At 44.9% G+C, this 13001-nt stretch overlaps 1 long non-coding RNA gene across 1 annotated transcript in view; it reads left to right on the top strand.

The window, feature by feature from the left end:
* The window catches only part of LOC147114115 (uncharacterized), a 211607-nt gene that overhangs the window by 55845 nt on the left and 142761 nt on the right, over positions 1 to 13001 (top strand). The gene's annotated exons all lie outside the window — the stretch shown is intronic.

The raw sequence follows: 13001 nt of genomic DNA, 5'->3' as shown, positions 1-13001 counted from the left end.
TCAATCATTCCTGATGGGTATAACCTCTCCGTTCTGGTATCATCCTAGTAAATCCTTTTTGCACCTTCTCCAGTTCCTCAATATCCTTTTTCTAATATGGAGACCACAACTGTTCACTGTATTCCAAAGGTGGTCTAACCAAGGTTCTATACATTTTTAACATAACTTCGCTGTTTTTCAATTCTATCCCTCTAGAAATGAACCCTAGTGCTTTGTTTGCCCTTTTAATGGCCTTATTAACTTGCATTGCTACTTCAGTGCTTTGTGTATCTGCATCCCCAGATCACTCTGCTCCTCTGCCCCATTTAGACACTTATTTTCCAAGGAGTATGTGACCTCCTTATTCTTTCTACCAAAATGTACCACCTCACACTTGTCTATATTGAAATTAATTTGTCAATTACACACCCAGTCTGCAAGTTTATTAATATCTTTGTATATTTTGTTACAGTACTCCTCTATTAACTGTACCCCTCAATTTAGTGTCTTCTGCGAATTTTGAAATTTTACTTCCAATTCCCAAGTCCAAATTATTTGTCAATGGTGAACAGCAGTGGTCCCAGCACCGATCCTTGCAGAATATCACTTCTCACCTTTTACCAGTATGAGTAACTACCTATAACCCTATTCTGTGGAGTGGGCCTTTGGCGTAGCGGTAGCATCCCTGCTGCTGGGCCAGAAAGTGTAGGGTTTCGAACCCCGCTCCAGACAGTCCCGGCAAGTGGAGTCGGAGCTCCGGCTCTAAATTCTGGGTTGACATCCAGCGGGATACTTGCGTCCGTGGGTGTGGGTGCCCCCCCCGCCCTCGTATGGGTTGTGGGAGCCCGCAAAACCCTCCCGCCATAGGACTAACCACCCTAATGGCTGGTATGAAGATGGTTACGGTCACGGAAGGAGCGTTAAACGCGGCCAGAAATCCTTCCACCACTTCACACAGTTCCCCAAAGGGAACAGTGTGAAGACACGTACGACGACGGCGACCCTATTCTGTTTCCTGTTTTGTAGCCAGCTTGTGATCCATTCTGCTACTTTTCCCCTGACTCCACATGTTCTGACCTTGGTCATGAGTCTACTATGCGCAGTACCTTATCAAAGGCCTTTCTGAAATCTAAATATATTATATCTACTACATTACCCTTATGTACCTTTTCTGTTACTTCTTTAAAGAATTCACTAAAGCTGGTCAAGCATAATCTTCCCTTTTTAAAATCTGTGCTGACTACTCTTTATTACATATTCAGTTTCTAGATGGTTTTTCTATGTGCACAAATTAGCTGCCGCGTTTCCCACATTACAACAGTGACTCCACTTCAAAAATACTTCATTGGCTGTAAAGTGCTTTGAGACATCCGGTGGTCATGAACGGCACTATATGAATGCAAGTCTTCCTCCTCCTCCCCCTCCCCTCCCCATACTGATGTTACATTACTTGGTCCTTAGTTCCTTGGATCTGTTCTTATCTCCCTTTTTAAACTTAGGAACCACATTAGCTGACTGCCAATTCTCTGGCACTATTCCCTTTTCTAATGAATTTTTATATATGTAATAATTCCTCTGCTATCTGTTCCCCAACTTTTATGTGCAGAGATGTGGCAAAGAAAAAATGCTCTATCATTGGATTGACAATCTTTGGATATTGAGTACTCTCAATTCAGAGCAAGCTGGGTTATTTTGGATGAATTGTACACAGAATCATTTTATTTTTGCAGGATGGTACAGCAGCTGCTCTAGTTGTTGCTTGACATGTCTGACAACACTGTACTCTTGTAGTTTCTCTAATTATGATTTGTGTCGCTGACTGTCACTAGGTTCACAATGATATTTCAGTCTTTAAGACTGTTGTGCACTCATCTGTGTCCTCTGTACAATAGGGGCATATAGTAAAAAAAAATCTCACTCGCGCTCTCTCTCTCTCTCTCTCCTTTAATCATCTGCTTCACTGCCCCCACCACCTTTATCCGGACAAAAAAATATTTTCAGACTAAGGCCTAGAAATTGGATTGTCAGGGTGTGGCCGATGACAGGACCACGGCAAATTGGTCCACTGGTCTTATGATAGTACTGGTGAACTGTGGCCCTGGAGGCAGCTTGCTGGTTGGTGGACGTTGGCGCCCCATGATTTTAATGTGGCGCCAAGAGGAGTTGGAATTCTTCTCCTGGTTCCACAGTGAGGTAAGCTTATATATTTTTTTTAAAGTTCCACTTACCTTTTCGGTGCCAGCCTCCAGCAGCCACTTTAAGGACTACTAGTTTGCCTGCTGAGCGCCTGAAGAAACCTACCAGAGAATGCGCAGCACATGCTGTGGTCATTCATAGACCAATTTGGCAAAGGGGCTTGAAACCAATGCTGGACACCTCATTTGTATTTGCAATGGCCCCGACACCATAAGAACATAAGAAATAGGAGCAGGAGTAGGCCAATCGGCCCCTCGAGCCTGCTCTGCCATTCAATAAGATCATGGCTGATCTGATCCTAACCGCCAATCTACTATCACAGAACCATCTCCTGAATCTAACAGAATTAGACACACAAAATAGGAGCAGGATCAGGCTACATGGCCCCTGGGCCCGCTCCGCTACCCACAGGGCCATGACCGATCCGAACCTAGACTCATGTCCAAATTCCTGCCCGCGCCCCGTAACCCTTAATTCCCTTTACTTCTAGCAAACTGTCTATTTCTGTTTTAAATTTATGTAATGATGTAGCTTCTACAGCTTTTTGGGGCAGCATATTCCATGTACCTACCACCCTCTGAGTGAAGTAGTTCCTCCTCATCTCAGTTTTGAAAGAACAGCCCCTTATTCTAAGGCTATGCCCCCTAGTTCTAGTTTCACCCATCATCGGGAACAGCCTCCCCGCATCCACCTGATACAACCCCTTCACAATCTTATATGTTTCAATAAGATCGCCTCTCATTCTTCTGAACTCCAATGAGTAGAGTCCCAATCTACTCAACCTCTCCTCATATGTCCATCCCCTCATCCCCGGGATTAACCGAGTGAACCTTCTTTGTACTGACTCGAGAGCAAGTATGTCCTTTCTTAAGTATGGACACCAAAACTGTACGCAGTATTCCAGGTGCGGTCTCACCAATACCTTGTACAACTGAAGCAATACCTCCCTATTTTTATATTCTATCCCCCTAGCAATGAAAGCCAACATTCCATTGGCCTTCTTAATCACTTGCTGCACCTGCATACTAACCTTTTGAGTTTCATGCACCAGGACCCCCAGATCCCTTTGTACTTCAGTACTTTCCAGTTTCTTGCCATTAAGATAATAACTTGCTCTACGATTTTTCCTGCCAAAGTGCATAACCTCACACTTTCCAGTATTGTATTCCATCTGCCAAATCTCTGCCCACTTACTTAGCCTGTCTATGTCCCCTTGCAGGTTTTTTATGTCCTCCTCACTCACTACTTTCCCTCCCATCTTAGTATCATCTGCAAACTTTGATATGTTACACTCGGTCCCCTCCTCCAAATCATTAATATAGATTGTAAAGAGTTGGGGACCCAGCACTGACCCCTGCGGAACACCACTAGTTACTGATTGCCAGTCTGAGAATGAACCATTTATCCCAACTCTCTGCCTTCTGTTAGATAGCCAATCCTCTATCCATGCCAGAATATTACCCCCAATCCCGTGATTTTTTATCTTAAGCAATAATCTTTTGTGTGGCACCTTGTCAAATGCCTTTTGGAAGTCTAAATACACTACGTCCACTGGTTCCCCTTTATCCACCCTATACGTTACTTCCTCAAAGAACTCCAGCAAATCTGTCAAACATGACTTCCCCTTCATAAAACCATGCTGACTTTGTCCTATTAAATTATGATTATCCAAATGTCCTGTTACTGTCTCCTTAATAATGGACTCCAAAATTTTACCTACCACAGATGTTAGGCTAACCGGTCTATAGTTTCCAGCCTTCTGTCTACTGCCCCTTTTAAATAAGGGTGTTATATTAGCAGTTTTCCAGTCTGCCAGGACCTTTGCTGAGTCCAGGGAGTTTTGGAAAATTATTACCAATGCATCCACAATCCCTACCGCCACTTCCCTCAAGACCCTAGGATGTAAGCCATCAGGTCCAGGTGATTTATCCGCCTTGAGTCCCATTATTTTACCGAGTACCACTTCCTTAGTGATTTTGCTCGTGTTTAGCTCCTCCCCCCCTATAGCCCCCTGTTTGTCCAGTGTTGGGATATTCTTAGTGTCCTCTACTGTAAAGACTGATACAAAATATTCATTCAGTGTTTTTGCCATCTCCATATTTCCCACCATTAATTTCCCGGTCTCATCCTCTAAGGGACCAACATTTACTTTAGCCACCCTTTTTCTTTTTATATAACTATAAAAACTCTTACTATCTGTTTTTATATTTTTTCCTAATTCACTTTCATAAACTATCTTCCCTTTCTTAATCAATCTTTTTGTTATTTTTTTGCTGTCTTTTAAAGTTTTCCCAATCCTCTATCCTCCCACTAGATTTGGCTACCTTATATGCCTTTGTTTTTAGTAGAATACTATCCTTAATTTCTTTACTTAGCCACGGATGGCTGTCTTTTCTTTTACACCCTTTTCTTCTCAGTGGAATATATATTTTTTGGAAGTTGTAAAATAACTCCTTAAATGTACACCACTGATCATGTATCATCTTACCCTTTAATCTATTTTCCCAATCCACTCTACTCAATTCCGCTCTCATACCTTCATAGTCTCCTTTATTCAAGCTTAGCATGCTTGTTTGAGATCCAACCTTCTCACTCTCTAATTGAATATGGAATTCAACCATGTTATGATCACTCATTCCAAGGGGATCCTTTACTAGGACATTTTTAATTAATCCTGTCTTGTTACACAGGACCAGATCTAAGGTTGCTTGCCCCCGGTCGGTTCAGTTACATACTGCTCAAGAAACCCATCCCTAATACACTCAATGAACTCATCCTCAAGGCAGCCCTGCTCAATTTGATTTGTCCAATTAATATGATAGTTAAAATCCCCCATAATTATAGATGTTCCCTTATTACAAGCCTCAACTATTTCCTGATTGATACTCCGTCCAACAGAGTTGCAACTGTTCGGAGGCCTATAGGCTACGCCCACTAGTGTTTTTTTCCCCTTATTATTCCTTATCTCCACCCAAATGGTTTCATTATCCTGATCTTTTGACCCAATATCATTTCTCTGTATTACAGTGATTCCTTCCTTTATTAACATAGCCACCCCACCTCCCCTTCCTTCCTGCCTGTCCTTCCTTATTGTTAAATGACCTGGTATGTTTAATTCCCAGGCATTGTCACCCTGCAGCCATGTTTCTGTAATGGCCACAAGATCATACCCATAAGTAGTTATTTGTGCCATTAACTCGTCTATTTTGTTACAAATGCTACGTGCATTCAGATAGAGAACTTTCAAATATGTTTTGTGACACTTAGTTCCTGCTTTTGCCCTTTTTATTACTTTACCTTTTACTCCATACCTTCTGCCCCTTCCTGACACGCTCTGGTTTTTAATGTCCCCACTGCTACCTAAGTCTATGACCTTCTCTGTTGTCATTTTTATTATTTGCTCTCTAGGAACCTCCCCCCCACTAGTCAGTTTAAAGCCCTCTCTACAGCCCTAGTTATATGATCCGCCAGGACTCTAGTCCCAGCACTGGCCAAGTGAAGCCCGTCCCAACGGAACAGCTCCCTCCTGCCCCAGTACTGGTGCCAGTGTCCCAGGAAGCAAAGCCCATTTCTCCCACACCAGTCTTTCAGCCACGCATTTAACTCTCTAATTTTATTTGTCCTAGCCAAATTCGCTCATGGCTCAAGTAATAATCCAGAGATTATTACCCTTGTGGTTCTGCTTTTTAATTTGGCCCCTAGCTGCTCAAACTCCCTCAGCAGAACCTCCTTCCTTGTCCTATCTATGTCGTTGGTATCAACATGGACCACGACAACTGGATCCTCCCCCTCCCACTCCAAGTTTCTCTCCAGTCCAGAGGAGATGTCCTTAACCCTGGCACCGGGCAGGCAACACAGCCTTCGGGACTCTCGCTCTCGGCTGCAAAGAACTCTATCTATCCCCCTAACGATACTATCCCCTACCACTACAACATTTCTTTTAACTCCCCCAACTTGAATGGCCCCCCGCTCCACGGTGCGGTGGCCAGGTTGCTCATCCTCCCCGCAGTCCCTGTTCCCATCCTCACAGAGAGTAAGAGCCTCGAACCTGTTGGACAAGTGCAAGGGCTGCGGCTCCTCCAACACTACCTCCTGGATCCCAGTACCTGCCTCACTTCTAGTCACACCATCCTGATCCTGGCCACGGACTACATCTGAATTAATTAATCTAATTGGTGTGAATACCTCGTGATACACAGAGTCTGAGCATCGCCCTGGATGCCTATTGAGAAGCTGTAACCAATATTGTGGACTGTGCGCTTCCAGCGCAGAATGAGCACGTGCACGCCACCTGCCATTTTGAACCCTTAAGCACCTGTAAAACGGATGATTATTTGACCAGCTTGAGTATAGCCAGCTACCATTAAAGTGTTCTTGGATGGCTATCCAGGCATTTCAAAAGCTCACTTCTTGGTAGGAGATATGATGTGGCAGGTCTTAATGAAGCTGCAGTTTGACCAAGGAAATCGGAGAATATCTCCTCCTCCTCCTCCTCCTCCTTTGAATTTTCTACTACAGTTCAGATTGGGCTCCCACTCCATGGGGAACCTTATACACAAAATCCATTTCATAGAAACATAGAAGTTAGGAGCAGGAGTAGGCCATTCGGCCCATCAAGCCTGCTCCGCTATTCAATGCGATCATGGCTGATCATCCAAGTTCAGTACCCGGTCCCTGCTTTCTCCCCATACCCCTTGATCCCTTTAGCCTTAAGAAATATAGCCAACTCATTCTTGAATATATTTAATGTATTGGCCTCTACTGCCTTCTGTGGTAGAGAATTCCACAGGTTCACCACTCCCTGGGTGAAGAAATTCCTCCTCACTTCTGTCATATCCTTAGACTGTGACCCCTGGTTCTGGACTCGCTGACCATCGGGAACGTCCTTCCTGCATCTAGCCTGTCTAGTCCTGTCAGAATTTTATAAGTTTCAATGAGATCCCCTCTCATTCTTCTAAACTCCAGCTAGTACAAGCCCAATCGTCCCAATGTCTCCTCATACGTCATTCCTGCCATCCCAGGTATCAGCCTGGTGAATCTTCACTGAACTCCTTCCATGGCAAGAACATCCTTCCTCAGGTAAGGCAACCAAAACTGCACACAATACTCAAGATGTGGTCTCACCAAGGCCCTGTACAACTGCAGCAAGACATCCTTGTTCCTGTACTCAAACACTCTCGTTATGAAGGCCAACATACCATTTGCCTTCTTAACCACCTGCTGCACCTGCATGCTTACCTTCAGCGACTGGTGCACAAGGACACCCAGGTCTCGTTGCTCTTCCCCTTCTCCCAATCTATTGTCATTCAGATAATAACCTGCCTTCCTGTTTTTGCCACCAAAGTGGATAACCTCACATTTATCCACGTTATATTGCATCTGCTATGCTTCTGCCCAATCAGCCAAACAGCCCAAATCATCCTGGAGGTTCTCGGCATCCTCCTCACAGCACACACGCCCACCCAGCTTTGTGTCGTCTGCAAATTTGGAGATACTACATCTAGTTCCCTTGTCCAGATCATTAATATATATTGTGAATAGCTGGAGTGCAAGGACCGATCCCTGCGGTACCCCACTAGTCACTGCCTGCCACTCGGAAAAAGACCCATTTATTCCAACTCTTTGCTTTTTGTCTGCCAACCAGTTCTCTATCCAAGTCAATACCTTGCCCCCAGTCACATGTGCCTTAACTTTACATGCTAATCTCTTATGCGGGACTTTATACATTATCGAAAGCCTTCTGAAAGTCCAAATACACCACATCCACTGGTTCTCCCTTATCTATTTTACCAGTTACATCCTCAAAAAATTCCAGTAGATTAGTCAAGCATGATTTACCTTTTGTAAATCCATGTTGACTTTGTCCGAATCCTGTCACTGTTTTCCAAGTGCTCTGCTATTACATCTTTTATAATGGACTCTAGCATTTTCCCCACTACTGATGTCCGGCTTACCGGTCTGTAATTCCCCGTTTTCTCTCTACCACCTTTTTTGAATGTAAGAAGTCACACAACACCAGGTTATAGTCCAACAGCTTTATTTGAAATCACAAGCTTTCGGAGTGCTGCTCCTTCGTCAGGTGAAGTGAAGAAATGCATATAGGCACAGTGATGTAAGAAAAAGGAGACTTACCATCAAGTAACTTTAAAGTAAGCTTTAAGTAACTTATAAACACACTATATACAAGAGAGGTCTTTACCATGCCTCTGGTAGAAGCCTCTTACAATACTGAACAGACCAGTATTTATACCAGTCCAACAGGAAGTGACATATGACAGGAAGTGAGGTATGTACACAGTTCATAGTTCATAGTTCATAGTTCACAGGAAGTGATGACATAACTTCCCGGATGTTATCATTTTTATCACATTCTTCCCTCCTGCAGGATTAGGAGGCTGTGGTCTACCTTTTGGTCCGCAGCCGCCGAACAAGGAAGAGTCGCACCCGTTTGGATTCCCGTCGTAGAGGGTCGCTGGTCCGCTTACATGCGGTTGGCCATTGGTCAGAGTCTGTGTGGCCTGGATTGCCCTGTGAAGGGTCGGGGAGATCATGGCTTCGAGTACGAGCCCCAATAGGTTCAAAGTCGGACTGCCTCTGTTCAGAGGGAGGTGCAGAGCTGGTCTGTGGCGGATCAGTACTTTCATGCGCGGTACTGGGAGGGTCGCAACCTTGAGCACGGGGTTCTACCGGCACCAAGCTAGTTGGTGTCCGATCAGGATCCTGGAGAGGGGTACCCGATAGGTCCCAAGAGTTTCCTGGTGAAATGCCATCACCCGATGTCCCACTAGGTCCTGGTGGGCAGGCAGCCAGATCCCGTAATGATACGGTAGATTCTCGGCCGTCGGAATATCGTATGTTTGCATAGGTGGGGTTGGCATCGGTTAGTTCGACCTCATCTACAAGAGGGTCATTTTTAGACGTCCGAACGTATCTTCGGAGTAATACAGGTCCAGGAGTAGTTAGCCATGACGGGAGTGATGTCCCATGAGATGAGCGACGCTGGAATCCAAAGAACCGCTCATGAGGTGTAGTATTTGTGGCTGTAGAAAGCAGGGACCGTATAGAGTGCAATGCATCCGGAAGCACTGTTTCCCATTGCTGGTCTGGTAGGCCCCGAGATCTTAAAGCGAGACGTACGGAATTCCAGATGATACCGTTATACCTCTCTACCTGCCCATTTCCGATGGGATGGTATGGTGTTGTTTTGCTTGTAGCAATTCCCCGTTCTGAGAGGTAGTCCTTGAGTTCCCTTGACATAAAGGATGGACCCCGATCTGAGTGAATATAAGCCGGCATGCCACAGAGAGAAAATACCTGCTCAAGGCAGCAGATTACTGTGGACGCCAGCATATTGGAGCAGGGGAAGGCAAACGGAAAACGTGAATATTCGTCGATCATGGTGAGCAAATATGTGTTCCGAGTTGAAGAGGGCACTGGGCCCTTAAAATCGATGCTAAGTCGTTGCATCGGTTGGGTTGCATGTATGAGTATACCATCTGAGGGGCGGAAGAACTGAGGTTTTAATTCCGCACAAAGCCGGCATTCTGAGCATATTTTCTTTACATCTCCAGTGGAAAAAGGGAGATTCCGTGATCGTACGAAATGTAGCATGCGCGTAACGCCAGGATGACACAAACCATTGTGGACATCCATGAGAGTGGAGGATGACATAGTGGAGCAGAATGCCCGTGTGAGGGTGTCCGGGGCCACATTCTCCTTGCCAGGCCGATAGAGAATGGTATAACCAAAAGAGGCCAGTTCCATCCTCCAAAGTTGTATTTTATTATTCTTAATTTTGGTTCGTTTTCGATTATCGAGCATGAAGGCGACTGATCGTTGGTCCGTGATCAACGTAAAGTGCTGGCGAGCTAGAAAATGGTTCCACTTCCGTACTGCCTCTATGATGGCTGTGGCTTCTTTCTCAACCGGAGGATAATGTAGCTCGGCACCTTGTAAGGTCCTGGACATAAATGCTACAGGACGACCTTCCTGATTCAGAGTAGCCGAGATCGCCACCTCCGAGGCATCACATTCAACCACGAAAGGGAGATTCTCATCAATGGAGTGAAGAGCCGCTTTCTCCAACTGTTTTTTGAGAAGGTTAAAGGCTGCAACAGCCGCTGTTCCCAGTGGAAATGATCTAGCATGCAGCAAGGGTTGGATTTCGTCCGAAAAATGAGGAATCCATTTAGCGTAGTATGCAAACAGACCGAGAGCCCGACGTAAAGAAGCCGGATTCTTAGGTGACGGGAGCTCTTGGAGCGGGCGAAGTCTTTCTGGGTCTGGCTTAATGATACCATTGCCTACGCAGTAGCCAAGGATGTTGATGGTCGGTTGCGACTCAACAGATTTGGATTCATTCAGGGTCAAATTACGGCGATGGAGGGCATCCCGAAATTTTTGGAGGTTGGAGTCATGTTCCTGTTGATCGTGACCTGCAATGGTAATGTTATCAAGATAGGGAAAAGTGTCCCTTAGGTTTTCCTGCTTAACCAGGCCATCCATTGCCCGTTGAAAGACAGCCACTCCATTAGTAACCCCGAATGGGAGGCGACGAAATTGGTACAGCCGTCCATTAGCCTCAAAGGCTGTGTACTGCTTATCTGAGACCTTCAAGGGTAACTGATGATAGGCACTTTTTAAATCGTAAGTTGAGAACACTTTGTATTCGGCCAGTTTATTAACCATATCATCAATGCGTGGCAATGGGTAGGCGTCCAAGTCGGTATATTGATTGATGGTTTGCGAATAATCGATGCATAGTCGCTGTTTGTGAGGTTTTAGAGGGTTCTTGACAATGACGACTTGAGCCCGCCAGGGCGACGAACATGGTTCAATGATATCCTCTGCTAGAAGTCGAGAGATTTCAGCCGCAATAAAAGATTGGTCTTCCTGATTAAAGCGCCGCGATTTCGTTATTATCGGTTGGCATTGAGGCGGAATACTGGCAAATAATGAGGGTTCATTAAGTGAAGCTGCTGATAATGCACAAAATGGTAATTTAGATGGTATATTAGAAATAGTAAGTCCGGGTTTGGATCCACCAAACTCAATGGTGAGTTTCTTATGCTGTTTTTGGAAGTCCAGCCCTAAGAGGAGATCACTACATAAGTCTTTGAGCACCGAAAGTCGGGTGGAGGGATACATACGACCATGAAGTGTCATATCAACAACACAAAAGCCGGAGATTCTGGTATTAAGTGATGACTGGGCCATCGCAATTGCCTGGTCCGATGGGAAGACATGTAGTTTCAATTTCGCAACAATCTGTTCCTTAATGAAACTATCAGTACTTCCTGAGTCAATTAAGGCATCTAAGGTATGCCCTTTAATTGAAATTTTTGTGGCTGCCTGAGACAGGTTCTGTGGGCAAGCAGCTGTAATTGGTGTCGTTGCACAGAGAGTGGCTAAAACTCTCGGTGTGCTTCTTCGGGAGAGAGCTCGAGAGGAAGCTTGATAGGTCCTAGCTGGAGCATCTTGATAGGCCCTAATTGGGGCAGTTCGGTAGGCCTTAGCTGGATTGGCCCTCGTAGAGGCCCTTGATAGGCAAACTTTAGCAAAGTGTCCTTTTTTCCCGCAATAACTGCAGATTGCATTGCGAGCAGGGCAGGTTTTCCTAGGGTGAAAAGCATCTCCACAAAAGAAGCATTCCTTCCTAGATTGCCAAGAGGCTGCTAAAGTGGGGTCGTCCTCCTCTTCTTCATCAGAATTATCAGAATTAGATTCCCCCATGATAGGGTTCACCTGAGACCGCTTGAGTTGTCTGGTTGCAGCTACAGCAGCAGATCGAGATCTGGGCAGCTGATAGAGGTCTGCATTTCTCTTTGCCAAATCCAGTGAACAAGCTAGGTCAAAAGCTTTTTGTAGCTCAAGTGTTTTACTTTCTAGTAGACGCTGGCGTATAAATGGAGAGGCAATCCCGCAGATGAAAGCATCACGAATCATTTCTTGGCGGTACAGCTCAGCTGAGGCTGCCTGAAAGTTACAATCTACGCTGAGCCTGCGAAGTTCTTGCAGGAATTCGTCAATTGATTCCCCTGGCCCTTGTCGGGCTGTGGCCAGTAGATGTCTAGCATAGACCTCATTTGGGGTCTTCGCATACAGTTTCTTAAGTGCCCGAATCACCTCTTCGTAACTATCCCAGTCATCAACATATTCGAACACTTTTGGGGTCACATAATTGACAAGTATCTTCAATTTAGCAGGAGCATCCACTTTACATTCATCCAGAAAATTCTCAAAAGTACGATACCAATGCTTCCATACCCTGCCAGCTGCTGGTGTATTCGGGTCCAAGTCCAGACGAATAGGTCTAAGGATTTTCTCCATGATGGGTGGTTCCCTGGATCCTTAACTTCCGAGTTTGTCTGAAGGTCTAGTATTTGTCAGTGTAAATATTAAGTTACTTAAATTGATGTAAGAAAAAGGAGACTTACCATCAAGTAACTTTAAAGTAAGCTTTAAGTAACTTCTAAACACACTATATACAAGAGAGGTCTTTACCATGCCTCTGGTAGAAGCCTCTTACAATACTGAACAGACCAGTATTTATACCAGTCCAACAGGAAGTGACATATGACAGGAAGTGAGGTATGTACACAGTTCATAGTTCATAGTTCATAGTTCACAGGAAGTGATGACATAACTTCCCGGATGTTATCATTTTTATCACACACAGCATATATAGTCAGAGAATACTGCCAGATGATTACAGGTAATCTTTCTAACTGCCCTTTATCACACCTCGGCAGAGAGATAATCACAGCAATCAAAGGTGTGAATGGTCTCCAAACAGGTCAGTCAGGAAAACATTACATCAAAGAACA

Source organism: Somniosus microcephalus, chromosome 8 (assembly GCF_052327205.1).
Source record: "Somniosus microcephalus isolate GS21.2 chromosome 8, FLI_Smic_1.0, whole genome shotgun sequence".
Taxonomy (NCBI): Eukaryota; Metazoa; Chordata; class Chondrichthyes; order Squaliformes; family Somniosidae; genus Somniosus; species Somniosus microcephalus.
The sequence above is the reverse complement of the archived record's forward strand: the minus strand, read 5'-3'. Positions and strand labels throughout refer to the sequence as shown.